Raw genomic sequence first — 26,735 nt, 5'->3', positions numbered from 1 at the left:
ACCTAAAAACAAGCATTTGCACTGCAATATGTCTCGCATTTACGCGAGTTTAAGCTATTGGCATTGTAAATGACAATGCCATTTATTTATATTTTAAAAACAAAAATAAAAGGATTTGTTATTTGCAATGTCAATAACTCAAACTCGTGTAAATGCGAGATCTATTGAATTGCAAATGCTTGTTATCTCATATCTCAATACTTTGTTTTTACCTCTTTGTGCAGGAGGGTAGATCAAGGGTGGCAGGCAGAAACCACATGAAAGTTCTGCTCATCATAGGCTCGAGGTTCCAACAGGGCCTCGAGCTGAGTCCAAGCCAGGCTCAAGCTTTCAGCAGACTCGCCCACCTCCAGTAACATGCACAAAGAACGAACTTCGGAATTCATAAGGATTTGAAGTTTGCTCAATGTGAACCTTGAAAGCTTCACATGGATGCTACTGTAGTAATGCAGTCATGACGAGATTAAGGAAGAGACCCCTGTGGAATGTACTTCTTGGGTTTCAAAGGTAGAATCTTTCTAAGCAGGCAGCCCTACTGTGGATGTAGATCTGTGCAGGGCCCCTGTTCCATGAGTCAAAGAATGTTACTTTATCAAATTCGTATTTTTACCCCCACTGGGAGAAGATTGGTTTTGGCTGTATTGATTTTTAGGTTTCGCCTCATCGAAAGCTGCGCACTGCGCAGCTTTTCGGCGCAGGCGAAATCTAATATTAGAAAAGTGTGGCTTGGGAATCCGCACCTCTGTTCCATTGGCTAGCTTCATAAATGGAGGCTAGCCATTGGAACAGAGATCTGTCCGTCATGGCCGGACCAGATTCGTGGGCGTTCCCGCGATTTCTTCCCTCTCCGCCCCTCTGTGCGCGTCATCTCGGCGGTGGGCGTTTTTTTTTTTTTTTTTTTAGGTTTGTTTTCTTCATTCCAGGCCGACCGCCGCCGGAAGAAGTCCAGGTGAGTGCCCGTTTCCACCCCCCCCCCCCTCCCGCTGTCCGTACTTTTCAAGCGTCAAATCGACAAAACGGGGTCTGAAACGTTAGTGGGGTGTGAGAGAAATCCTTTATTAGGCAACTGAACTACAGTTTCCCCTCTGACATTTAGCACAATTGTTATGCCGAATTAGCAACAATGATCCAATTGCGTGACGCCAGCATCTAAAACACAATGACTTGTGTAGGAAAACTAGACAATCCGTTTGCGGTAACTTGACGAGCTTACTGTGCCTCCAGGGTTTTCTTTTCACGCACATTAAACTCGCTCCATTTCCATGTGCCTGTTACATAGGAGATGACCCGATCCGGTTTCCGTCGCATAGGTGAAATGCAGACGTCTAGCCTTGCATGGCGTGGAAGGTTGAGCGCACTTCTTGGCAGGAGGGGATGGATGCTTCTTCTTGGCAGGCTTCGCCGCTGCCACATCACAGAGGAGGGTGGACTGAAGAGAGAGTCGGTTGAGCGCGCGGAAGGGGAGGGGCTCAGGACGGTGTTGGTAACACACCGTGTGAAGTGACTACCTACAGGTCCAATGCCATGCACTTATGTGCTCAAGTGTAGCAGTGTTTTCTGTTGACTTATGTGTGACATTTCCATGTTTGCTTAGGTGTGACTTTTATTTCCGTATGTATGATACTCTGAGTGGCACTTTTTTACGAGCAGGACAGAATATTTTAATCTGTACCGCGCAATTAATTTCTGAAATGAATCAGTTTTCTGAAATGTAATGGCCTAGCTGGGCCCCTAAAACATTTGCATTACTCTGGAACTGCTGATTCAAGGTATATATACAATTGACGATGATCATCACTCTTTGGAAGCAGACCCTGCCCGTCATCGTGTTTAACTAGATTTGGTTCGGAGTGTATATTTATGTTTTGGGGTTTACCTTATGTTGATCCTCTGGCATTATTTTGATTTACTATTAAGAGATTAGTTGCTAATTCCCTAACTAACTACCCTTTGCCTTCTGTAGTAATTTTGAATTTGAATAAACCCACAAGGTTTGACCTGGAATCCGGCCTCGTGTAAGCTATTTGATATGCCTTTGGACTCAATCTTATGGAGACTCGCAAGGTCTTATAAAGACTCAGTTAGTCCTGAGCCCACGCATTGACCCTCTTAATCATTTATTTAGAGTGTGAACAGAGGGACTATCTAAACCTTCGTTGCTGTTACTGATCATTAAACTGATGACAATGTTTCTCTCCGCTGCTACCTTATGCTTTTGCTTTTGCACCTGCATTTCACTCTGTTTATTATCTTTCTCCCCTCACCTTTTGCCTTTTACCCAGCTATTTGTTCTCTGCCTCATCCGGCCTATCCCTTGTCATCTCGCTCTCTCCCTTTTTCAGTCTGCTCTTCTCTCTTCCTCTCACTTTCTATCCTCCTCCTCCATGTTATCTATCTAGGCTCCCTCACTTGATCTTCCATTCCTTGCTTCGCCCACCTTTCATTTCCTTGCTTCATGACAGTCTCCCACAGCCCTCCCCCTCCTTGACTCCTCCTCCCACACTCTCTCCTCCCTCCATGGCTTCCTGTCCCTGTCTCGTGCCGTTCCTTCCCTCCCCCATCTACGGTAGCACACTGAAGGTATCTGTCTGTCTGTCTGACTGCCCCAAGCCGGTTCTCCATGGCCTCCACATGCCCAGCTCCTCGGCAGGGGCGCTAGGGTTGTGACTGGTTTTGCACAATTCAGGGAAAGCCCCCACCGCCCCTCAAATTTGCCACAGATACATCTGCTGAATTAATTAATCTGGGTGCCCCCTGAAAGCAAGCTCACACATTTACCATTCCCACCACGCTTTGCGACTCACTCAATGATTTCTTCATTGACAAGGTCGCAAAGATCAAAGCCAATATTCCTCTCCCTTCCCCCACATTTACCAACCCTTCCCCGCCCGTTGTCACGTCCAAACTCACTTCCATTCCTCCCTTAACCAAGGCCACGCTCTTCCCTCTGCTTCAAAAGGTAAAGTCAGGCTCTCCCCTTGACTTTGCCCCTGCTCACATCCTAAGAGAAATCTTCCTAAACTGCCCCACTCCTTCCCTCACACTCTTGAACGACTCGCTCAGCAACGGAGCGGTCCCTACTGCCCACAAATTCGCGGCTATCATCCCCATTCTAAAAAAACCTGGTGCTGACCCTTCTTCCCCTCCCAATTACCGTCCCATCTCCCTTCTGCCTTACCTGGGCAAGGTTCTAGAAACCCACGTGACCAGTACCCTGAGCACCTATGTGGAGACCAACCACTGCCTCTCCTCCAGGCAGGCCGGCTTTCGCCCGCTCCACTCCACTGTGAGGGTGGTGACCTTAGTGATGGACAGCCTACGCGAGGGCATTGACACCAATTGTCCGCAGGCCCTCATCCTTTTAGATCTGTCCGCCGCTTTTGACACGGTGGACCATTCCATCCTTCTCACCCGTGTCAAGGCGGCGGGCATCGAGGGCCTGGCCCTCGCCTGGCTTGAGTCCTTCCTGAGCGACAGGGCTCAGGCGGCTCACCTAGCTGGCTTCACCGCTGCCCCTCGCAAGGTTGTATGCGGAGTCCCCCAAGGTTCCTCACTTTCCCCTCTTCTTTTTAATTTATACATTTACCCTCTCATTTTTATGTTACAGCAGCTCGAGGTCACGGTGTTTAATTACGCCGATGACCTCCAGCTAATTTTTAATCTTTCCCACTCCTCTTCCTCTTCCCAGAACGTCCAGTCCGTCATGTTGTTCATCCAAGACTGGATGAACTGCAACCACCTCAAACTCAATCCAGACAAGACTGAGTTAGTCTTGACCGGAGGTGGTTGCAGTCCCTGGTCCCCCTCCCACTGGCCCTCCTCACTCGGTGCCCCCCCGCTCCCAGTTCCCAAGGTCAAAACCCTTGGTATATTTCTCCATTCTTCACTTTCTGTTCACTCACAGATCACCTCGGTTGTTTCCTCTTGTTTTTTTCCCCTGAGAACTATCAGGAAGATTTCTCGCTTCTTCTCTCTGCCTGCGTTAAAAATCATAGTGATGGCCATGGTGCTCTCGCGCCTTGATTACGGCAACATCATTTACAATGGCGCTCCAGCCTACGCCATTCACCGTTTGCAGCTAGTGCAGAATCAGGCAGCCCGCCTGATCTACGGCCTGCCCAAATTCCATTGGGTTACCCCCTTAATGCAGGCACTGCACTGGCTGCCGGTTAAAGAGCGAGCCTTGTTTAAACTTGGCTGTACCACCTTCCAGGCCAAAATGGGCACCGCTCCGGAGTTTATTTGCTCCGCCATCAAATCTTATATACCGGGCAGAGAGCTTCGATCTACCAACCAGGCCCTGCTAACTACCCCCCGTTTCCGAAAGAAAAAGGCCGGAGGAACTACATTTGCAGTTCTCGCTCCTGCGTTCTGGAACTCCCTTCCGACGGAACTCCGGATGACATCCTCCTACACTAAGTTTCGGAAGGGTCTCAAAACTCTGCTCTTTTCCCAAGCCTACAAGGTCTGATCCCTCTCTGCTCCTGTCACTCCTCGCAGTCCAAAAGCGCCAAGAAACCGCGTGGTAGAAGAGCGCTATATAAATATTTTTAAATTCAAAATTCAAATTTAAATATGTCACACCAGGATTTTGCTTTACCTTCGGTACATGTAGACTTGTTTAATCTCAATAGAAAATCAGGACTACAGGTCCCAGAATGCAAAGTACAACCCGAGGACTGGGTGAATGACGCATTGTTATGGGAAACTAGAGCTCTGCTTGGAGGGTGAGTATGAAACCACTCCAGCCGCAGGAGATTCCCATTTCCCTATTCAGCTGTGGTGCACAGCTCACACACTGGCTCTTTCAAAATGGCCCATCAGGCAGTGATAGACTGGGCGAATGGCCAGACCAACACTGGACACCTGCCAAATGGGAGGTGAGTTGAAAGGGGCTGTCTTGCAAGAGGATGTGGCATAACGGCTAGAGCGGCCGACCTTGCAGCTTGGGCACCGGGGTCGAGCCGAGGCAGGGACGCTCAAATATTCTTTGATCTGGCCAAATCATTTAATCTTCCAGCGCCTAGAAATGAATATGTCCGTCTGCAACCTAGGCACTTAAATGTAACACTTGTCAAAAACAATATTATCCACAAAGAGAGGTTACAAAAGGTCCATATTCAATATTTATTAACACTGTTATTAAAATCACATATCAAAATTCATTTAAAAAGAAAATTACAATTCATATTCCAAATACCAAAGACACATTAATTGGGAATACAATAAAAGAAAAGAAAATAGTTCTTAAACACAATTAATAGTTGAAAAAAACAGTATAAAGTGGCAAAGGGAAATAAATCTCGACGTGCGTTTCGGCGGCGAAACGCGCGTCGAGATTTATTTCCCTTTCACCACCATATTATGAAAATAGGATTCTGAAGGTGTTGTGTTTTACAGTGTTTGTGCATATTTGTTGTGTGGCGTCTTGTGATAATGTGTGCTGTTGTGTTTTTTGTGCTGCTTTTTTGTGATGTAGGGGCATATTCACAAAGAAATGACGCAGCTAGGTGCTGCAAGCAATTTAGCAGCGCTGTGATGCATCATTTAAAAAAAGCAGGGACACATCATATTCACAAGAATACAGTGCACCCTTGTGAATTCAGTTGTGCCGATGCTAAAAAAGCAGTCTGTGGCTCTGGGTGTGTATGCATGCCTCTGGGTGTGTGTGTGGCTCGGGGGGTGGGGGTGTGTGTGGGTGGGTGTGTGTGTGTGTGTGTGTGTGTGCATGGGTGTGTGTGTATGTGTGTGTGTGTGTCTGTGTGTGTGTCTGTGTCTGTGTGTGTCTCTGGGTGTGTGTGGCTGGCTCTGGGTGTCTGTGGCTGGCTCTGGGTGTGTGTGTGGCTGGCTCTGGGTGTGTGTGTGGCTGGCTCTGGGTGTGTGTGTGGCTGGCTCTGGGTGTGTGTGTGGCTGGCTCTGGGTGTGTGTGTGGCTGGCCCTGGGTGTGTGTGTGGCAGTAATTGCTGTCTGTTGAGCTCGTCTGTAGGGTACAATAGGTCTCACATTTGCGAGAGATTAAGCTAATGGCAATGTAAATGACAATGCCATTTATTTATCTGTTTTCAAAATCAACACATAATACAAATTTTGTCATTTACAATGCTAATAGCTCTAACTTTTCCAAAGGCGAAACCATTGCATTGTAAATGCTTGTTAACAAGTTAGACTTCATCCACTGGGGTATTGTGAGTTCATCGCCTTTCAGTCTGGTTGATGACTTTGGGGCAATCTGGTCTAGACTAGTAATGATTTGGGTGTCATCATCATAAAACCAAGCTTATAGTCCAATGGATTTGATCAGGTGTGATCGAGGGCGGACACAGATGTTACAATGAAGATCCTCTGGGAATTTTCAACAAAGGCAGGCTTTCTCTAAGAGATATAATGCAAGGGATAAAGGTGGGTCACAGTTAGATGGAAATATTGGAAACAAATTAGGACTATGGGTTTGCGAAATTTGGGCAATTGGCTTTTGCGTGACTCAATCAATCAATCAATCATCGCATTTATAGAGTGCACTACTTACCCAGAGGGTCTCAAGGCGCTGGGGGAGGGGGATCTGCTACTGCTCGAACAACCAGGTCTTGAGTTGCTTCCTGAAGGCGAGGTGGTCCTGGGTCAGGCGGAGGTGGGTGGGGAGGGAGTTCCACGTCTTGGCGGCCAGGTAGGAGAAGGACCGTCCCCCTGTGGTGGCTCTACGGATGCGGGGGACGGCAGCGAGGGCGTGGCTGGTCGATCGAAGCTGGCGTTTGGGAGCGTAGAAGTTGAGGCGGCTGTTGAGGTATCCTGGGCCTTGACTGTGTAGGGCTTTGTGTGCGTGGGTGAGGAGACGGAAGGTGATTCTCTTGTTGACCGGGAGCCATTATGAACATTATGAAAATGACAAGTCATTATGTAAAATGCAAATCTGCAATTTAGAAGATTATCCATTCAAAGTTTTCTTGGTTGCGTTTTTTTAATCTTATAGTCATTGTTTTATATGCGGGGTCGTCAAGACGGAAGATACCAAATTGTAAACAAAAGACCTGCACTGTGTGCGGCAGAGACACAATTAGAAGTGGGAAACATGAGAGCTGTGATTCTGTCCTCAGTATAAGGTATAAGGATCAGTGCTTTACTCTCTGGTACTGAGTAACTGGACTTCCTTAATTTGAGAGGGGGAGTACCTGCACTTTTCAGCTGTGCTGCAGTACATTTAATGGAACAGTACCGGCACTTCTCATGAGCAAATAGGTCTGAAGCGAGAATACAAGCATTGATACAATCAAATACACACCTGGAGCAGAGAGTGGAAATAGAGCCTAAGCGACGTGCACCCGACCTTTACAGGATCACCCTCCTCGAACCACATCCCTGGACCACAACCAGAGCCAGAACCCCACAGCAATAATCACACACATCCCCTTTGCCTAGAGACAAGTAAAGCAGCACAGACATCATTGAATGCACTGGCCCCACCCACTACCCAGGGATGGTACTGATCATCAGAGGTCCAGAAATGTTCATGCAGCACCGGCAGATGATGTCATATGTACCTGCACCGCACAGTGGGCCTCATTCAATTATGTGCTGCACTTGTAAAAGTACCAGATAACTCCACGTCACGACGGACACATTGCTCATGTTCAAAGTGTTTTCCTTTATATATTTTTGCTTCAGGTGTGTTATTTCATTTGGAAGAATTGAAGTGAGTGAGCCGGGACTTCAAATCCCAAAATGCATTTGGATAGCAACCGAAATTCCGGTAGTGGAGCACTGCGTTCCTCATGACTTGGAGTCACATTGTACCCTCAATGCTGTCTCAGCAGGGAGGTAAGAGTGGGCTGTGAATTCGATGAAAGGCTGTGCTTGAAAAGTGGAAAGTCCACCATGAGGTTTCTTTCTTGGGACAGAATGTGGATTATGATACAAAATATGATATATTACTTGGAAAACGCACTGTACTGCGCGGAACTTGAAACTGCCACGCCTCACTGGGAGGAGGAGCTACAGCGACATCAGAAATATCGTGGCCGGTTAGCTCAGTTGGTTAGAGCGTGGTGCTAATAACGCCAAGGTCGCGGGTTCGATCCCCGTACTGGCCAATTCTTTTTAACTTTTATATTTGATGAAAAAAAACGCATATATTAGAAGGAGTTTCAAATAACACCTCACAATGCTGTTTGTTTAATCTAGTACATACCTGGGGTCTGGTGTCTGTACCAGGAGCACGGTGTGTGCAGCTAACGCCATGTTAAGACACTGCGGGCTGAGTGTCCTATCTTTCTGTCACACCAGCCTCCTCCATGTTCTCTTGGGTCTCTCAAATGCCCCTTTTTGAACCGGGGACGCGCGACTGAAGGTGACTCTGTCTCTCCGAGAGTGGTGGGTCCTCGGCTTCTCGTCGGGGTGTTCAGATGTCACGAAATGTGAAGGAAAGAGCACATGGGTATGTAGGCTTCATGAAATGACCTTGTCTATGCTGGTGGCCTTCACATCGTTGCACTCTCGTTTGTTTTTAGGTGTGTAAAGCACGTCGCCCACCAGTCCGTGGTACTAATACTTTAAAACATTAGAGCATAAATACAAACATATACATGTAATTAAACACGTTTTTCACACCCCGTGTGAATTTTTTCTATTCATATATCCGGTTTTGTTCTTCTTGTGGAGAGTCGGTGGAAAAAAAAGAACAAGATTTTATACCAAGAAATGTGTACTGCGTACTAGTGGCACCTGGACAGTTGGCACACAGTAGGCACAGTGCAGAGGAGTGGATCAAGTCGGCGCTGTGGCTTAGTTGGTTAAAGCGCCTGTCTAGTAAACAGGAGATCCTGAGTTCGAATCTCAGCAGTGCCTTGGTTTTTTTGAACACATTCCCAACAGACTAAACAAGGTGTGCTATTTTAAAATTAACAAAGATTAACTGTCTGCCACCCCCGCTCCTGCTTTTATTATAAATATCCACAGATACAAGATAATACAGTTTAGAGTCTAAACATGTATTTGATGATTAAATGCCACAACTAACACTGTTACAGAACAGGCAGATGAGGTTCAAGCTTCACTGTTTCAAGAACAGGCACAGCACAGGCAGCAGCAGTGTAGACACAGCTTTAGAGTGTTACAGCCCAACCAGCAGCGTTGCAAGCTTCACATACATGATAAAAAGGCGAGGAGGCCCAAAGAAATGTTGGGGTGCAGAGGGAGCGGTAATTAACCAGGTGGAAGCGGAAGCAGTTTTACAACCAGGCACTGTGCACAGCACAAGTACGGCCTGGTGCCCCTCTGAAGAGTTGTATCTAGTTCTGCAGAGACCACTCAGGGCTCTGTGTCAAGTACACACTATTCCGTCTGGAGTTCTACAAACATGTTTACAGATCACCAGGAGGAAGGATGCTACTTTTAAAGACCACGTCTGGCACGTTGTTTTCGGATCTGGCGGCCGCCTACAGTGTATGGTGTCTGGTTCTGGAGGGTTCATCTAGAGTGCTGCGCCTGTTATCAGTGTCACATCTCACATTTTGAATCAAGTTCTAGTGGCAATATCTGAAGTTTTGTTTCTCTTCTTTGGAGGTCACCACTGTCATAGTGTGTCCAGAGCTGAAGATATCATCTTGTTACTGAAGCCGGGCTGGAAAATTGTGTCTAGCTGTAGCTGTCTCTCCTGGTACATTGAATTACTTTAGGAGGCCACATTTGCAAAGTTGTGTTTTATTCTGGTCAATGCATCTAGAGTGTTATTTTTAGTTTTGTGCCCAATCCGGGACACTATTCCTATTTCTGGATGCTGCACCTGGGGTGTGGTGTTCTGTTCTGAAGGCTTTGTCTGCAGTATTGTGTCTAGTTGTAGATGTCTCAGCTGGTTCTTTTACTATTTTAGGAGTCCACATTTACAGTGTTGTGTTGAGTTCTGGCCTTTTCATTGGTATAGTTTTCCATTTTGGAGCAATCTTGGAGAATGTCCTCATTTCTGGGTGTGGCATCTAGAGGCTTTCTCTGTAGTATTGTGTGCATGAGTGTGCATGTTTGTGGATGATGACATGGTGAGTTGTGCCCAGCTAAAATTGTTTACCTCTAGCTCAGCGTCAGGTTGTGAAGCCTGTGTACTTTATTTTTCTGTTCAGTTATGGAGGATTCACCTGAAGTTTTGTATCCTGTTCCAGAGCCCTTTTTTGAAATATTGTGTCAACCTTGGGAGCCTCAGCTGTAGAATTGTGTCAAGTGCCTCACACCCTGTCTGCGCCATGGTGTCCGGTTCTCGATGCCTTCCTTAGAGTTTTGATCCAACTCTGTGAGTGTTGGCATACCATATCTTTCATACTGAGCCACGTCCTACATGGAGCAGGCTGGTGTGACAGAAAGAGAGGACACTCAGCCCGCAGTGTCTTAACATGGCGTTAGCTGCACACACCGTGCTCCTGGTACAGACACCAGACCCCAGTTATATACTAGATTAAACAAACAGCCTTGTGAGGTGTTATTTGAAACTCCTTCTACCTGGCTATAAGGGCTTCAATGTGCCAAAAGAAGAATGCTAGCCATGTGTTTAACCCCTTCCGTGCGGCCGCGATTTTCCCCGTGTGCGGCCGCCGGCAGAACACGGGCGGGCCATGACGAACCCCAGCCGTCATCAGCACACGAGCACTGTAGTGCATGACGGCTGGGGTTCGTCACCAGCATGGAAGGGGTTAAAGAGCCTGCAAATTGCTTGTCTAGACACTAAATGCGGTTATAAATAAAGAAGTATGTATTCATTAGTAATGGGACTTTTCTATCTTTGTTCCCTTTTATTATCAGTCATAGATCATTCAGGCTGCCCTAGAACACAATTAAAAGTGCTTTCTATTTATATTTGCTGTTCAATGTATACACAGACAAGTGCTTGCAATACAGCTTTAGGTGACTGCTTATATTTGTACCGCCTGGGACATCAAAATAATGAGCTGGCAACACTAATCATAAAACTGGAAGTTTGCTGCAAGATCAGTACATCTATTTCCTCCACCCTCAATCCCTGGTTAAAGCCATAATATCAATACTTTAACATATCTGAAACCCTACGCTACAGTCAATAACATGCTGAGTTACTTCAAGTGTCTGGGAATGCACCAATGATTCAGACAACTCACTCCTCATTCTCGCCCGTCACTTTCATGCTCACCCTGCACTCACAGCGATCACAATGCACTCACACTGATCACCCGCTCACCCTGCACTCACAGTGATTACTCTGCACTCACAATGCGCTTGCGCTGTTCGCCCTTTACCTTACCCTGCAGTCACACATGCAGGCTGCTCCACCTGCACTCAAGGGACACTTCACTCACCTGCCCCCCTCACTGCTCAATCTGCAATGTCACTCACACAAGTCCATCACTACCAACCATTAATTCGTCCCACTCTGCACTTACATCCTCACCCAAATTCATTCGGTCACCTCACTCACCCTGCAGTCACTCCTCTTACCCTACTCTCATGCTGTTGCTTGGCTCACAGTGCACTCACATGGGCACTTCTGCCACTCACATAGCGCAGAAGTTTAATGTGCCTGCTACAAAGAACGTGTACCATGCAGATCAAAGAACTGAGTGTGAGTAAACAATGAGTAGAGCTATAAAAAAATGAAATATTTGCCAGATAGGTGCTATAGAGAGATGAGGTGTATTCAGTCAGTCAGTCAATCATCTTTATTCAGATACAATCGTAACCATAAAAGCACATGATATAGAACATTACAATGATTAAAAAGATAAAATTCCATATACATATATCCTAGATAGCTAGAGAAAAAATAATATTTAGAAGATAAAATACCAATGTACATATATCAAAAGTGGCTAGTGCATGGGCGGTCGACATAACAATAAATACGATAAATAAAATAGAACAGTTGTCAGATTTCATGGGGCTCAAAGACCCGACATTGACCTGCACGCCCTTATAGCAGTTTTTTTAAAAGTGCCTGTGCGAAAAATCAAATCGACATTGTCTAAATCTAACATGTGGCGATATGCTGGATCCTGGCTAATTGGTCTCTGCTTATTAAAATATGGATAAATCAGCTGTTTGGAGTATATACCTGTAATATTTGCAGAAAAATATAAAGTGCATAGTGGTTTGCTGACTCCTATCATCACACGGACACAAAGTTTGATTGATATTTTTGTTATAACCCAATGGGAAGCAGAGTGCAAATCTAATTGTTCCTGCTCTAAATCGTAACAGGATACTCCTTTCCCAGCAGCTCATTGGGAGGGTCAAATACAAATGGAGCGGGTGACTATACTGTTCTATGGCCAGGTAGTTACGCACAAAGGTTTTCCTGGACTCCATCACTAGCCTCTCATTGTTATATAGTTGGTAAAGAGCGTCCCGAATTTCCTTTTTTTGGGACTGTTACAACCAGAGTGGGATCCTGCAAAAGACTTTCTGTGTTTATGCTGCTCAAACTAGAAGTGACACCACTTAGCCATGGTATTTCGAGGCCTTTATCGCACTGTAGACAATCCTTTACAATCTGTTGTGTCAAAAGTGCTGCCTTGTTCTTCCACACTGATACCCACATAAGTGCGGGTCGTGCTCGAATAAAATCAATTAAAAAATTTATGTTAAGCTCCTTGTGACATATATATTGGGGAGTAGAGATAGGGGTGCAAAGTAATTTCCTGCAGAACCTATTCTCTTCAAACTGGATTGATGAGCAATTGGCAGATCCCCAAATCTCTGCGCCGTATGTTGCCACCGGGGCACATTGTAATTTTTATATTTTCTGAACTGCTGCGAGGGCACTCGTGGTCTAGGGACGGGGTAAACTTAAAATTGAGTTGGTGGCCTTTGAGAACGTGCTCCAGGCGTGAGCTAAATGCTCACTACAGGAGCCGTTCGCAGCAAAGGCCAACCCTAAATAGACAAAAGATTTTACCGAAGTCAGTTTTTGACCATCTATAGTTATTGATCCCATGTCACGTTTCCCTGGCCCGCTACTCATAAGAAAGGAGTTTTTTTAATTTACCCGGAGGTCTAATTCATTCACATAGTGGTTAAAACTTTGGACAAGAAGATGCAGTGAGTTGGGGGTACGACATATCAGAACCGCGTCATCCGCGTAAAGAAGTACCGGGATGGGCTCTTTGTCAACGTATGGAACATCCTTGGTAGCCATTTTCAAGGAGGAATTAAGACCATTTATATATATAATAAAAAGCAGGGGTGTCAACACGCACCCTTGTCTGGTACCCCTGCCGATATCAATGGTCCCCGAGACCTCACCACCCATCCCTATCCTTACTTGAACCTGAAGGTCTCTATGTAGGTAGGCTAGGAAGTTTAACAATGTTTCATCCAGCACACCTGCCGAAAGGATGGCCCACAGCTTCGACCTATTAACTAGGTCAAAAGCTGCGGACAAGTCCATAAAAGACATATAGATGGGGTCCTCCTTGCGATGGTATATTTTCCCAGAATTACATTTAAATTGAGGCATTGTTCAACTGTGCCTACCTTAGCCCTAAACCCCAGCTGGCATGGGTCCAGAATAGCATTTCCTCTGTCCATTCCAGGATTTTATTATATAAAACTCTTCCTAAAATTTTGAAGGTGTTGTCTATGAGGGAGATCGGCCTGTAGTTACATGGAAGCGATCTATCTCCCTTCTTAAAAATGGGGACTATAATGCTTCGTTCCCAGGTTGCAGGTATATTGGTCAAGGTTAAATTGTTAAAAACGTTCAGGAGTAAAGGGGCCCAAAATTCCGGTTTCCACTTAATTAAGTCAATTGGGAGCCCGTCGGGTCCCGGAGCCTTATTGCCTAAGCTCTGATTGATAGCTTCTGTGACTTCAGAAATATTTATGTCTATGAGGACTGGGCTACCTGGTTTAAAAATTGCGGCGCATGGGGGTGGGGGGTATAGATACCCGAAAAGTGTCCCACCCATGCCTCACTGGCTATGTTACAACAGATAGGTGATGAAGATTGACCTATAGAACGGACATGCCGGACCGCTGCCCAAAAAATACTGCCCTTGTTCTGGGCAGCGGCCTCAGATAGTCCGTCCCATTGATCGATAAGAAGATCCTTCTTCCTATCGTTAATCTCCTTCGTATAGATTTTCCTGGCCAGTTTAACTTCTATTGGGCACCTTGGAGTGGCTGAGAGGGTAGTATGCAACTTCCTGTTAGCTGATGAACAGTCCTTGTTAAACCATCTAGGATTAGGTGCTGCTTCGGGACGGGGTTTGGAAAGGAGAGTTTAAGTCATCTGACAGATCTTCCCAAAGTTCCCGACTATCTGCCCCGGTGATTGATCAAGTGAGAGACAGAACTCAATCAATGGCATGTTGTTCCCTGCCAATTTACTAAAAAGTTCGGAATTATCGACCCCCCTCCAGCATAATCTTAAATTGTCGGATGACACTGTTAAATTTGAGGCCCCACAGTCAATTTGAAAAGTTGGCCTTTGAGCAGTGTATATCACTATCATGATGGGGTTATGATCTCCGAAATCAGAAGGTACCACCTCAGCAGCTGCCAATTGATTTTCTATCAGTGGGCATACAAATATAAAATCTATGGTGGTACTACAGCCCCTTCCCCTATAGGTCGGACAGTTGTTCCTGTATGACCCCCTAACCAGGTCCATAACATTAGACAGATGGTATGATCTTAGGAACCTGGACAATTCTCTGCCTCTACATAAAGATTGTCTATAATAGGCTGATTCGTTTTCAGAGTGTGTATCCGAAAGTTTGGCATTAAAATCCCCCCCCTATTATAATGCCCAGTGAATCCCCTTTATTAGAATGGTTATCCAGTTCCGATATAAAATCAAAGAGCTTTATGAAGCTCTTATTTGGAACTGACTATAAGTCTTTATTATAAAAAAAAAATTCAAGTGGAACTGAATCCCTCTTTTAAACAAAACTACTTGGTAATCTAAATTATCCAATGGGATTACCTTAACTCTACCACCGGCGGCCACATTAATTCCCATGAAGAGACCTCCCGAGGGTCTCCCCATCCTGGGAACTCGGGATAGTACGCTGAAACAATGAAAACCCTCGGTAAATAATTCTTCTGTAGCCCACGTTTCTTGAAACATCACAATGTCATAGGACCTTATCATATTTACCCAATCTACTTTATCTAGTTTTGAGCGTAGGCCTGCCACGTTCCAGCTCAAGACACTCAGGCTAATATCTTTGTCACTTATTACTGGGTATGACCTTTTTTCGGGGCAATTGGCTCTGGTTGGGATATTTATGGGTGGCTTAACATTTACATCTGCGTTGGGGACCATGTCTAGTAGTCAATCTTGTGTGTCCAGAGTAGACAGAGCGTGGTATCCATTAGAAAGGGGTATAACTGTTTCAGGGCTACTATTTGGAATTAAAGATGGCTTATAAAAATAGCCCAGTGGAAATGTGCTGATATTAGTAGGGGGGTTAAATGATTCATCTATGGTGGACAGAAGGTGACGGACCAACTGAGGTCTTCTGAAATTTAAAACAATGCAGTCCCCTTCTATAGATTTATTTGAAGGACCAACCCAACCTACTCGTCTGGCCATAATTATTTCGTCCATCCTGTGCGGGTCAAGCTTTTTATTTTTATGAAGCCAGTCTACCGACTTATTTTGCAGATAACACCAAGACTCTGTCTGTCCCTCACTAAGTGCAGGGACACCTGTAAGGACGAGTACATATGGGGCAGAGGCTGGGGGGAGGTGTAGGACGTCTGGGTTAGGATTGGTATGTGAGATGGGATGGGAGCCAGACTTTCTAGGGTCTCTGTTCCCAGTATTCATGGCATTGACTGGCCTTAGGCCCTGCTTCAACTCCCTGCCCTGGCTGGTAACCCCCTTGAGAGTGCCCATCCCATCCTGTAGCATTGGCCTACTACTTCCATCTAGATGACCATCGTTTAATAATAATAATATTGCCACGAAGTCTCATTCTGTCCCACATCGGTGACAGATGGTTGCTTGGATTGGAACTATAGGGTCTGCTCTACTTTGGGGTTGTGAGACGCCGTTGCAGGTAATTCGACCAATTAACTGATCCTTGGGCACTGGTTGAGAAGAAATTTCCCCGGCCCCACCCTTATTTATATTAGCTGTTGCAGTGTGTTTCTTAGACATGGTCAACCAAAGGACATCAAGTTTCTTAACAAAAATGTCCATCACATCGTCCAGTCTAGACTCAAAAGCTTCCATCATAGTGTTTAAAATTTAAATTCCCATGTCAGTGGTATTAGGGTTAGTAGCCCACGTTTCTTCAGTCTGGGTGGAGATAGAATTACACCGCCGGGCTGCAGTTATACCATTGCCTCCAATAACATCACCGTTGCATGGAGTGCCAGTGTTAAAATCTATATGCTTTTGTCTAGGCTTTAGTTGGTTTGGTTTAACTGCATTTTTCTTTCCCCCGACGGCTGTAGCAACCAATGACTGTCCTCTGGCCATCTTACTCAAGGTCCCTCTGGTGTTATTGGCAGGTGCACTTAGGTCCTGGTTAGTAGGGGCAGGTGAAGAATGATTGTTTGATACAACAATTACGGGTCTTAGAGGCACAGAGGAGAGTATTAGACGGCCGGTTGTCATTAAGTCCGGAGTACCCCCAGTTGACAGACGGGGACGTAGCGCACAAGATCTAATGACAGGTGTCTCTCAGTTGCCTGTATTTTGTGTATTATCACTCATTCTGCTCTTGTAAGGAAGTCATCTAATGTTCCAACTACCCCCGTCCATTTACTAATTTTAGCGGTAATGTCCATTGCTGCTTAAAGTTAGACAGTGGGGCAGGGTTCTTAAAGTAATATATTTCTGGCGGAACTGTTGTTTGTTAACACGTACCTGGCTTCCTGGAGTCTAAGATCCTTGGAGCGCAATTCCGGGCGTATGCGGCTTCCTGCCGCTAAGGCTCCTGGGACGTGTAGTCCTCCCTATCCGCGGACGCGCTGAGATGTCAGGAGGCTTGCGGTGGCGGGAGGAGACTGGGACCAGGAGCAGGGAGCCTGAGGCTGCAGGACAAGAAAGAAAGTTTTCCCCCGAAGCTGTGGAGCTTATCACTTATAGCTGTCCGGGAAGGTGGTAACAGGTAAATAAATCGGTATTCCTTCCACCATAAAGATGGGTACTTCAACTTGGAGCTTGCAGCTATTTATCAGCACAGAGAATGATGAGGTGTATTGTTAGGAGGAGAAGCCAGCTCCATCATGGCTGCTCTGAGCTATTGCTCCGTGGCTAACCCTCTTTCCATCCTCCTGAGCGGCGTTCCGCCGCACTGTTTTTCCACCTAGGGCAGCGTTTCCACCACTGGAGTGCGGGTGGATCACCTGGAGTTGGATTTCGCCCTGCTCCAATTGAGCATCGTTGAGATCTCAGCGGTGACGTCCTCGGCTGTTGTGATACTGGGATGGCACCCAAGGAGCTGTGAGAATGTGCCCGGTGCCAAAGTAGGTGCACCACGATGCCACCGAACCCCGCTCTATCCTGCAGACAGGAGTGGCTGCTGTGAGCCGCTTTCTGGTCCTGATACCTTGGACTGCCGATTGGGACAAAATCGGACATAGGTCTGTGGGAAACTCCAGCTCGAGATGACGGGACCCAAGAGCAACAGAGTTTCCTCAAGATGGTGCTGCGGACTCTCGAGGTTGGCGGATGAGAGCTGTAATTTGCGGCATGCCTCCAGTGTCACCCACGGGGAAACTGAGGTGACTGGAGGCAGACTCTCCTTTCAGCAAGATCGGTGGAGAGCTGAGAGAGTGACTATTTGCCGATCTTCGCGGCGTCTATGTGTAGCGGACACAAATGGTGCTGGAGCTATCCTACAGAACAGTTGTGTTCTTTGGAGCTTCACCCGCTAATGCCATTTCGAGCCTTAAGAATCAGTAGACTCATAATAACGATCCACGGTTGTGGAAGTATCCTCCACGTGGTTTCCTCTACCCATCACTGCATTGAGGTAAGAGGCATACAAGGACTGGGACAGTCCTGACGAAGACCGGTGTGACTCATTTAATCGAGGGCATGGATTAACGGTCGAAACATGTTGACCACCGTAGTATAAGGAGTAGTGTTTATGGATCTCGACTTCCTGCCTGAAAACATACACATCCTTCACTTTGAATTTTAATCCTGACCTTGGGACCCTGGAATAAAGCACTGGTGGGTACCCATGAGCCAGTTTTAATGAGCACCTGTCAATCTGCACATTAAGTCCATCACTTACCCAGTCCGGATGGACAACACCAATCTATGTGATCACTGTATGTCACTTATATGTTGTTTGTATTTGTTGATTTTGAGTAGTGTCTGTTTTTATGTCCCCCCCCCCTATGATCCGCCCCCTGCGTGGCTACGCGGGGGCGTATTGTAAGCAGACCCAATGATGGAGCATGTCACGCACATTGTGTGTGAGTGAGGGCAGTTTTTTCAATTAATTTTGACTTTTGAGTTTTGTCTTGGTGTCACTTTGCCTGTTGTTCCCCACCCCCCTTTGGTGTGTATACTATATATTTTTGGGGGTTCGTCGGGTGGTGGAACTTATCTCTAGACCCTCTCCCCTTCTCTGTGACTGAGGACTATTTGCAATACCACAGGGGGCCCTCGGGAGCCGCATGGGTGGCGAGGTGTGTTCCGGAGGCACTTCATGACGTTCTGTGGGAGCCTGGAGACGGTGAGTGAAGGGGCAGCCAGGATTACCCTCAATACCCGTGGGAAGCAAGGGGAGCAGAGAGAATCCTTAAACATGGCGCCCACCACTTTCACCCTTGTGCGCAACTTTTGCACTCGGACCATGTAGCACCCCGCCATTTTGGGACCATCTCCTAAAGACACTCTTGTCCTATACGCCATCTTAGCGACCTTGGTCCGTACCACCGGTCCCCCGGTCTCTAGCTGGACGACCTTTCGATCGTCTATCATCTCCTCAGATCTACTCCTCATTTGTGAATATTGCTGATGGCCCTGATCCCATCACTCATCACCCCCTCGCTCTACCCTTCCTCACTCTCTTTCTACCTCCCCTATTCTTTTCCTCTCTCTCCTGAATTTCTCTCCCCTTGCCTGCTTTTTCCCTAAGCCTGAGCCATGCTTCTGTAACTCATAAATATATATATGTAAATATGTAAGATACAATTGTCCAAGTCTAATCGGTCTTAAGATGTAATCCTGCGTGAATTTACTATTTGTATATATAGAACTCTAACCACTAGTATATGTAGTAGACCTTTGTACTTACTACCATTTCTATGTGATTTTGAGTTTTTCCATTTGTATCTCTTCCTTGAGTGACTTTACAACTTGTACATTTGCAATGTTCTTCTGTTTGTATGTTTTCCTTGAATTACTTTAAAATGTGTACATTCGCATTTTTTTCTGTTTGTATCTCTTATGTAACTCATGCAATCCAAAGTCCTTATGTAATGCAGCTGGTTCTTTTGTACAGCGCTCTGACACCTTTGGGTAATGTTTGCGCTATATAAAATCACATTAAATAAAAAAATAAGTACATAAATAAATACATTGTTGGTGAGTGGTAGTGAGGATATTCGTGGAAAAGGAGGAAATAGGGGAGTGGGTACCAAAAAAGACTTGCACTGTGTGCGACCAGTGCTAAGACCAGCCCTGGCTGGGAGTGTTAGCCCCCACCTGAAGTTCGGGTCTAGTTGCGCCCCTGTACACAAGTAGGGGCATGTTCTGCCCCATCAAGGTTTTTGTCCTAAATTACAAAAGTACATATTTACATGCTCTGCAATTCAGCCTTTCAGGGAGCCCCTTGTAAGAGACAGCTCAGTTTTTTGCCCTGATGGCCTAGAAGAATTCTTAAACTGATTCTTGCAAATACCGTTTTGTTTCATTTTATTTTTATGTGATTAATGTGAGAGAGTCTATTACTATTTGCATAGAATTGTGTTTGTTTCATGCAACAACCATAAAAAACGTTCTTATAGATCAAAACGGGTCCTTACATATGAGAAATTGGAGGATATCACAGATATTATTCGCTGTAAAATGAGTAGGCTGCTGCTTTGTTACAACAGTGAAAACAAACATCACTATCTATGAATATTAGATGTAAACACTTTTAGAATGTTGACCATAGTGCCTGTGCACCGTTAGTAGCCTGGCTAAAGAGGGTATGGCGGAGCTGAAAGTGAATCATTTAAACTCAAAGCTGTTCTGAACAGGGGCCCCCAAAATAGTTTTGGCTCAGGTCACCCAAAATCCGTTACATGTCCCTGCCACCACAAAGTCTGTCAGGCAACATTGTTCTGAAGTAAAATAGGCAACAACATTGATTTATTATTAGTTCTATTTTATTTTTAAACATAAGCCCGACGTGTACTAAATTGCCACTGCTTCGGGCAAGCAACTTATCGTACCTCTAAGGAATTCTTAATTAGGTGTTCTTTCAGCACCCTCTCTGTGAATTTTCACCTTTGTCTTTGGATCCATAACTCGTTGGTGGGCAATTATCCGATTATAATGCTGCCTAAAATGTTTGTTAATGATTTCTATTGAAGAATTGTTTCTCGTGTACGGGCTATGAGCTAGGGAGTGCTTGAAAAATCTGATAACACTGTCTCCCTTACAGTTACTGTTTTGGCTGAAAATGTCTGCAGAATATTCAGCTTTGAGAGAAACTGCGATCAAAATTCTCTTGCCTTTCAGCTCGTCCTATTTATGTGAGATTGGGTTCTCAGTACTTGTGGTATTAAAGACTAAGTACCGTTCAAGACTGGATGTGGAGCACAACCTGAGGATGGCTGTAGCAAAAATCCATCCACAGATTGACTGTCTCTGTGGCACAAAACAGGCACACCCGTCACATTTATGTTGCTGGTGTTATTATCAATCTATGCCATGTGTAAAGCATGTTATGTTATGTTATGTTATTAAAATATTTCTAAAGCGCGCTTTCACCGATTGGTTTCTTGGCGCTGTGATCAGCAGTGACATGAACAAAGGGGGGAGTTGCGTTATTGAAATGCTTGTCTGAAGAGCCAGGTCTTCAAGGTTTTCCGGAAAGAGAGGAGGTCTTGACAATTCCGGATCTCCAGGGGGAAGGAATTCCACAAGCAGGAAGCAAGGGTCGCAAACCTACGGCCTCCTGCGCGCTTAAGTTTGAAGGAGGGCGTCTGCAGGAGGCTCAAATGGAGTGAGCGTAGGTTGCGGGATGGAGTATATCTGGAAATCAGTTGGTTAATGAATGAGGGACTTTTACAATAGAGGGACTTGAAGATTATGCAACCAGTTTTAAAGGCACAGCGCTGGGTTACTGGGAGCCAGTGTAGTTTCCTTAGTAGGGGGGTAGCTGCGTGTCGCCTAGGTTGGCATCCTAATAAAAATAATTTGCGCACATTTTATCTTGGAAAATTAAGTTTTGAGCTGTGTAATACACCTCTGTCATTTCACCACACCCGCTCAAAAACCTGCAGTTTACTAAACACTTTTATTGTGTTGTACATTATTTGACGGATATGGCACGGGATATGCGCATGGTGGTCGATTATGTAGTGTACCAGATTCCAGAAATTTCTGTCAGGTAGTGAGGGGGGGAGCCCAACATCTAAAAAAATTCAGCTGGGTGGGCTCAACCTACAAAAGTTTGAAGACCTCTGATATAGGGTGACAAAAATAATTATAACACTTTTTTAATTATAACTTTTTAACGTGTTGCACAGCATTCACAATGCTCTACAGCACAGATTAAAGACATTAACAAAAGCCAATAGCTCTGAATAAACACTTATAAGGCCCCAAAGGCGAGACCTATTGGATATGCCAATGCTTGTTTTATAATGTTTCATACTGTAGATCTGCCCTGTACAAATGCTGCACATATATGCACAGAAACCTTTTTCTAAGCTTTATTATGCGCTCAGGCTAAACTGTAACTAATGACACATCCCCATTGAAAGGTAAACATTCATCTCTCAAATATGCTTCCCGTTGTTAATAGCCTGGACAGAGACGGTCGTCCCATTAAGTGCATCCCAGCACCACGAAGAAGTGCTAGAAATGTCCTAGTAGACAGTACAGCAGTCCTTTTAAAAAGCGTTGGTCCTGCGGACAAAGTGCCAGTCCTGCTGAGAAGTGCCAGTCCTGCTGAGAAGTGCCAGTCCTGCTGAGAAGTGTCAGTCCTGCTGAGAAATGCCAGTCCAGCTGAGAAAGGTCAGTCCTGCTGAGAAGTGCCAGTCCTGCAGAGAAGTGCCAGTCCTACTTAGAAGCGTCAGTCCTGCTGAGAAATGACAGTACTGCTGAGAAGCATCAGTCCTGCTGAGAAGCGTCTGTCCTGCTGAGACGCGCCAGTCCAGCTGAGAAGCGTCAGTCCTGCTGAGAAGTGTCAGTCCTGCTGAGAAGTGTCAGTCCTGCTGAGAAGCGTCAGTCCTGCTGAGAAGCGTCAGTCCTGCTGAGACGCGTCAGTCCTGCTGAGAAGCGTCAGTCCTGCTGAGAAGCGTCAGTCCTGCTGAGAAATGCCAGTACTGCTGAGAAGCGTCAGTCCTGCTGAGAAGCGTCTGTCCTGCTGAGACGCGTCAGTCCTGCTGAGAAGCGTCAGTCCTGCTGAGAAATGCCAGTCCTGCTGAGACGCGTCAGTCCTGCTGAGAACCGTCAGTCCTGGTGAGAAGCGTCAGTCCTGCTGAGAAGCATCAGTCCTGCTGAGAAGCATCAGTCGTGCTGAGAAGCGTCAGTTCTGCTGGGAGGCATTAGTCCTGCTCTGCTGGTGATATGAGGAGTTTGTGATTTAATTTCCTGCTCGCCCTGACCACCGGCCGCGCCTCCCCCACCCTCAATGGTGAGTTTATTGCTCCAGATTTCATCATTGACGCCCCTTTCATGAGCTTTAACCCTCAGCCAGTCCTCTGGACTCCCTTCTTCCAAGTTCCTGTATTCTGCTCTGCCCATTTGGATATATTTATTGGTTTTGGCGCTTGTCTCTGTTCAGTGCAGAAATCATTGTCTTTTCATCGCCTGCGGATGTCAGTTCTGTGACGTCTCATCATTCCAGGCATGGGTTGTATGTATTGTGCAGCATCTTTGTTTCTGCCAGGTTCAGGTACAGTCCGGGTGGTTTAGTGTTGACTACATCTAATGATTCAGCATCTGCAATGGTCAAGGTTTATCATCTTCTGTGTGTCTGTGAAGCATCAGTGGATCACAGACTGAACCTGTTACATACTACATGTGAGCTTCATAGCTGCTCGTATGCATGGGTGCTCTATGTTAACTGCCGGTGCTCTTGTCAGCCTCAAGCATAGACTTCGATTAAAAACAAACAATACATACTGTGTCCACTCACACGTTGTCGACCATGTGACTGCAATTCCAAGAGGAATAGTCAGCGAAGCATTGGTGGTTCAGTGGTAGAATTCTCGCCTGCCACGCGGGAGCCCCGGGTTCGATTCCCGGCCAATGCAGCAAGACTTTTCTTCCATTTTGGGGTAAATATTTATTTATAAATTTCTTAAGTATTTGGAATTGTCTTAGAACTTTAAGATAAAGTTGGGCTATACGGTTTTGAAATATTGTATCGAGGTTTGCTGTTTCTTTGGAAGGGTTATCAGCTGCCAGGAATAATCCCCTCAAAGCAGCTTTCGTAGCTGTTTCCAAAATTCAAGCTCCCTCCACGCCACGTGTCTGGTTTTAATGCGTACAAAGCACCGTGCAGCACATCGCTTATTTCTCTTACTGAGATGACTAAACTCATTTTAGTAAGAAAACTAGGAAAGTTTGTGTAAACGCGGGATGACTCCGCAAACGTGCTTAGACTTACAGAGGACCCAAAACACTGACCCAGCGACAGATCTCACTCGAGCGTTAATGTAAATATAGACGCGCAGATAAGTACTCATTCTCCCAGAGCACCTGCCTACTGCCGAGGAGTGCTTGTACTCTCCCATTGAAGTCACTGGAGCAGTGCTGGAAAGTGCTGGTACTCTCTAACTAAAGTCACTAGAGCAGTGGTGAGAAGTGCTGTACTTTCCCATTAAAGTCACTGGAGCAGAGCCGGGAAGTGCTGGTATTCACTGGAGCACTGGTGAGAAGTGCTGTACTTTCCCATTAAAGTCACTGGAGCAGAGCCGGGAAGTGCTGGTACTATCCAATTGAAAGCACCGGGGTGGTGATGAGAAGTGATGTTATATCCCATTTAAAGCACCAGAGCAGTGCTGGGAGGTGCTGGTACTCTCCCTTTAAAGCACTGAAGCAGTACTAAGAAGTGCTGGTACTCTCCCATTTAAAGCACCAACGCAGTACTGAGAAATGTTAGTATTATCCAAATAAAAGCACTTGAGTGGTGCTGAGAAGTGCTGTACTATTCAATTAAAAGCACTTTGCTGTACTTTCGTACTAAAAGCACTTGAGTGGTGCTGAGAAGTGCTGTACTCTCACATTAAAAGCACTGAAGCAGTACTAAGAAGTGCTGTACTTTCCTATTAAAAGCACTGGAGCAGTGATGAGTAGTGCCAGTAATCCCCAATTAAAAGCACTGAAGCAGTGCTGAGTATGCTGGTACCACCCAATTAAAAGCACTAGAGCAGTGCCGAGTAGTGCTGGAACTATCCCTTCCAAATTAAAGAAGTGCTGGTACTAAGAACCCAATAGTAACTCCCCACTTTAAGCACTGGATCTTGCTGTCAAGATTTACGTCTCCCCCTCATGCTGCACGCACCTTGATAGAACATACTTTCCTATCCATCAGTCTAGCTTCAATCTTTTCACCTATCTGTCTACCTACCCCACTACTCTCAGATTCGTGTCCTATACCCCTAGCTCTCAGTCATTTAGTGTCTTTTTTCCACATCTCTATCCGTCCATAGGGCCTGAAAGTAAGGGGAGGGGGGAGCAACATGACTTTCTTTCAGCACCAAACTCAAAATATCAATATTGGAGTACAGAATTCGAATGATCAATGAAGATGACTTTAATTTTGGTTTTTATCTTGTCACATTTGTGATGCGTTCAAAGTCCTAAGTCAAACGTAAGGCTGTGTCTTCTGACAAATTGCTGCTTGTTCTTTTACAATGGAGGTTGCTGTTTACTTATCTTTTTCTCATTGCAGTCTTGTGAGATTGTGCAAAGTGAAATATGAATTGTTCCAGCAACATTAGGAGTCAGGAAGTAAAACCCCATCAGCCCCAAGCACTTGCTGTTTTCTATTCTGTCTTCCATATGAAGGTTTGCTGCTGTTTTCAGCAACAGGCAACAAAAGGCCTACTTCAGCACTCTTTGGAGACTTGCCTCTTTGGTTTTTGACTTGATAGAGGGATTTGGTGGCTATGCTTCAGCCAGCACTTATAACCATAAGTATTTTCATGCACTCACAACAAACCTGCTTGAGAGGTTCATTGTGGGTCACATAGGAATATGCGGATTGTCAAATACGCTTATGTTCTAATTATCAATTACAAACTAATGGGGTAACCAATGATAGGCCAAAGGACCTGGGTATAATGTGATACAAAAATAGAGTGGTCCAAATGGTGCTTCTTAATTAATAACAAATGCTGTGCACCTGAAATGTATTGGGTCTGTTACTACTCAATTTAGACAAATTAATTCTTATACACAAGAGAAAAGAGTAAATATATATTTTCATATAAACCAGAGAGAAAACAAAACACTTTTTTGAGGGGGGGCGAGCAATCACCTTTATCTTTTATTTTTGAATATTAAATCAATAATTCATATAAATACAAACAACATTACAATCGAAGGTTGCCTTGAAAGGGTACATATAAGATTGCTCATGTGCAGAGTGAATAAGAGAAAGAACAATCTGGAGAGAATAGGGAGAGAATAATTTAAATAATGTTTCACAGGGTCAATACTAATTTGTATATGGCTGGGAACAAACTCATGTGTCATGGTGTGAAGTTCTTCATCAGTAAATCCAAGAGAAGAGGTGATGTGGATAAGAAACAAGTTTAATTCACTAAGGAAACTCCAGCCACCAGTGCAGATAGCAATCAGAACAAACTGCCACTCTGACAATACTTTTAACTATATACATTCTACATGGAATTCTCTCCAGCAGCAGAGAACAAAGTAGAAATGAGCAAAGGGCACAACTGTTCGAACAGATTGAGAACAAGAGAGGTGCAACATAGAGATTGGGAGATTAAGCATATCATAGATCTTACCCACATAGTTTACCACCCCAAAGGGACACTACTCTTTCTTTACATATACCAAACAATTGAAAATCCAAATGCAACCATCTTCTAATTTAGCAGCCCCCCGAAACACTTTGGTCATCACAAGTGTTCTGCTAAACTTGGAAATATCTTGAATTCTTTTAGTTAATTTGATTTTTACCTGATCGCCAACGTTTACTCGAAACGGCTTCACAGCATGGCAATCATCATAAACCATTTTGAATATGCCACTCTCTCTCTTGTGACATTTTCACAAGCATGTCAATGGCAACTAATACATACTTGGAATGACTACCCACATTAAAGGGTACAATAATATCCAGAGTAATCTCCTCCCACACTTCAGTAGGAAGATCTCTGCAAATCATAGGGGAAGCTCTGTTAGAATTGAAATATTACTGCCATATTGCCTATGCTTCGTTCTGTGTTGCTAGCATTCATGGCACCATTTTTTTTTCAGTCACCATTTTGTATCATGATCGTAACTTGTTGCTGCTTCCGTTTGTAAAAGCTGTGCCAAAGCATTTATGTCTCCAAAGTTAGGCCTCACTGAAAGCATGAGAAAGTCACTACTCGAGCTGTGGGTAAAGACAGGA

General features: G+C 45.2%; 3 non-coding genes across 3 annotated transcripts; all 3 read left to right on the top strand.

Annotated features, from left to right (window-relative positions):
- Positions 1 to 8,010: 8,010 nt before the first annotated feature.
- TRNAI-AAU (transfer RNA isoleucine (anticodon AAU)) lies at positions 8,011 to 8,084 on the top strand. The gene has a single exon. It is a non-coding gene; the product is annotated as a tRNA-Ile (tRNA).
- A 680-nt stretch (positions 8,085 to 8,764) lies between these two features.
- On the top strand, positions 8,765 to 8,838 carry TRNAT-AGU (transfer RNA threonine (anticodon AGU)). The gene has a single exon. It is a non-coding gene; the product is annotated as a tRNA-Thr (tRNA).
- A 14,491-nt stretch (positions 8,839 to 23,329) lies between these two features.
- Positions 23,330 to 23,400, top strand: TRNAG-GCC (transfer RNA glycine (anticodon GCC)). Its single transcript has one exon. It is a non-coding gene; the product is annotated as a tRNA-Gly (tRNA).
- Positions 23,401 to 26,735: the final 3,335 nt, after the last annotated feature.

Source organism: Lissotriton vulgaris, chromosome 12, assembly GCF_964263255.1.
Source record: "Lissotriton vulgaris chromosome 12, aLisVul1.2, whole genome shotgun sequence".
NCBI lineage: Eukaryota > Metazoa > Chordata > Amphibia > Caudata > Salamandridae > Lissotriton > Lissotriton vulgaris.
This window is presented reverse-complemented; position numbering and strand designations above follow the sequence as displayed.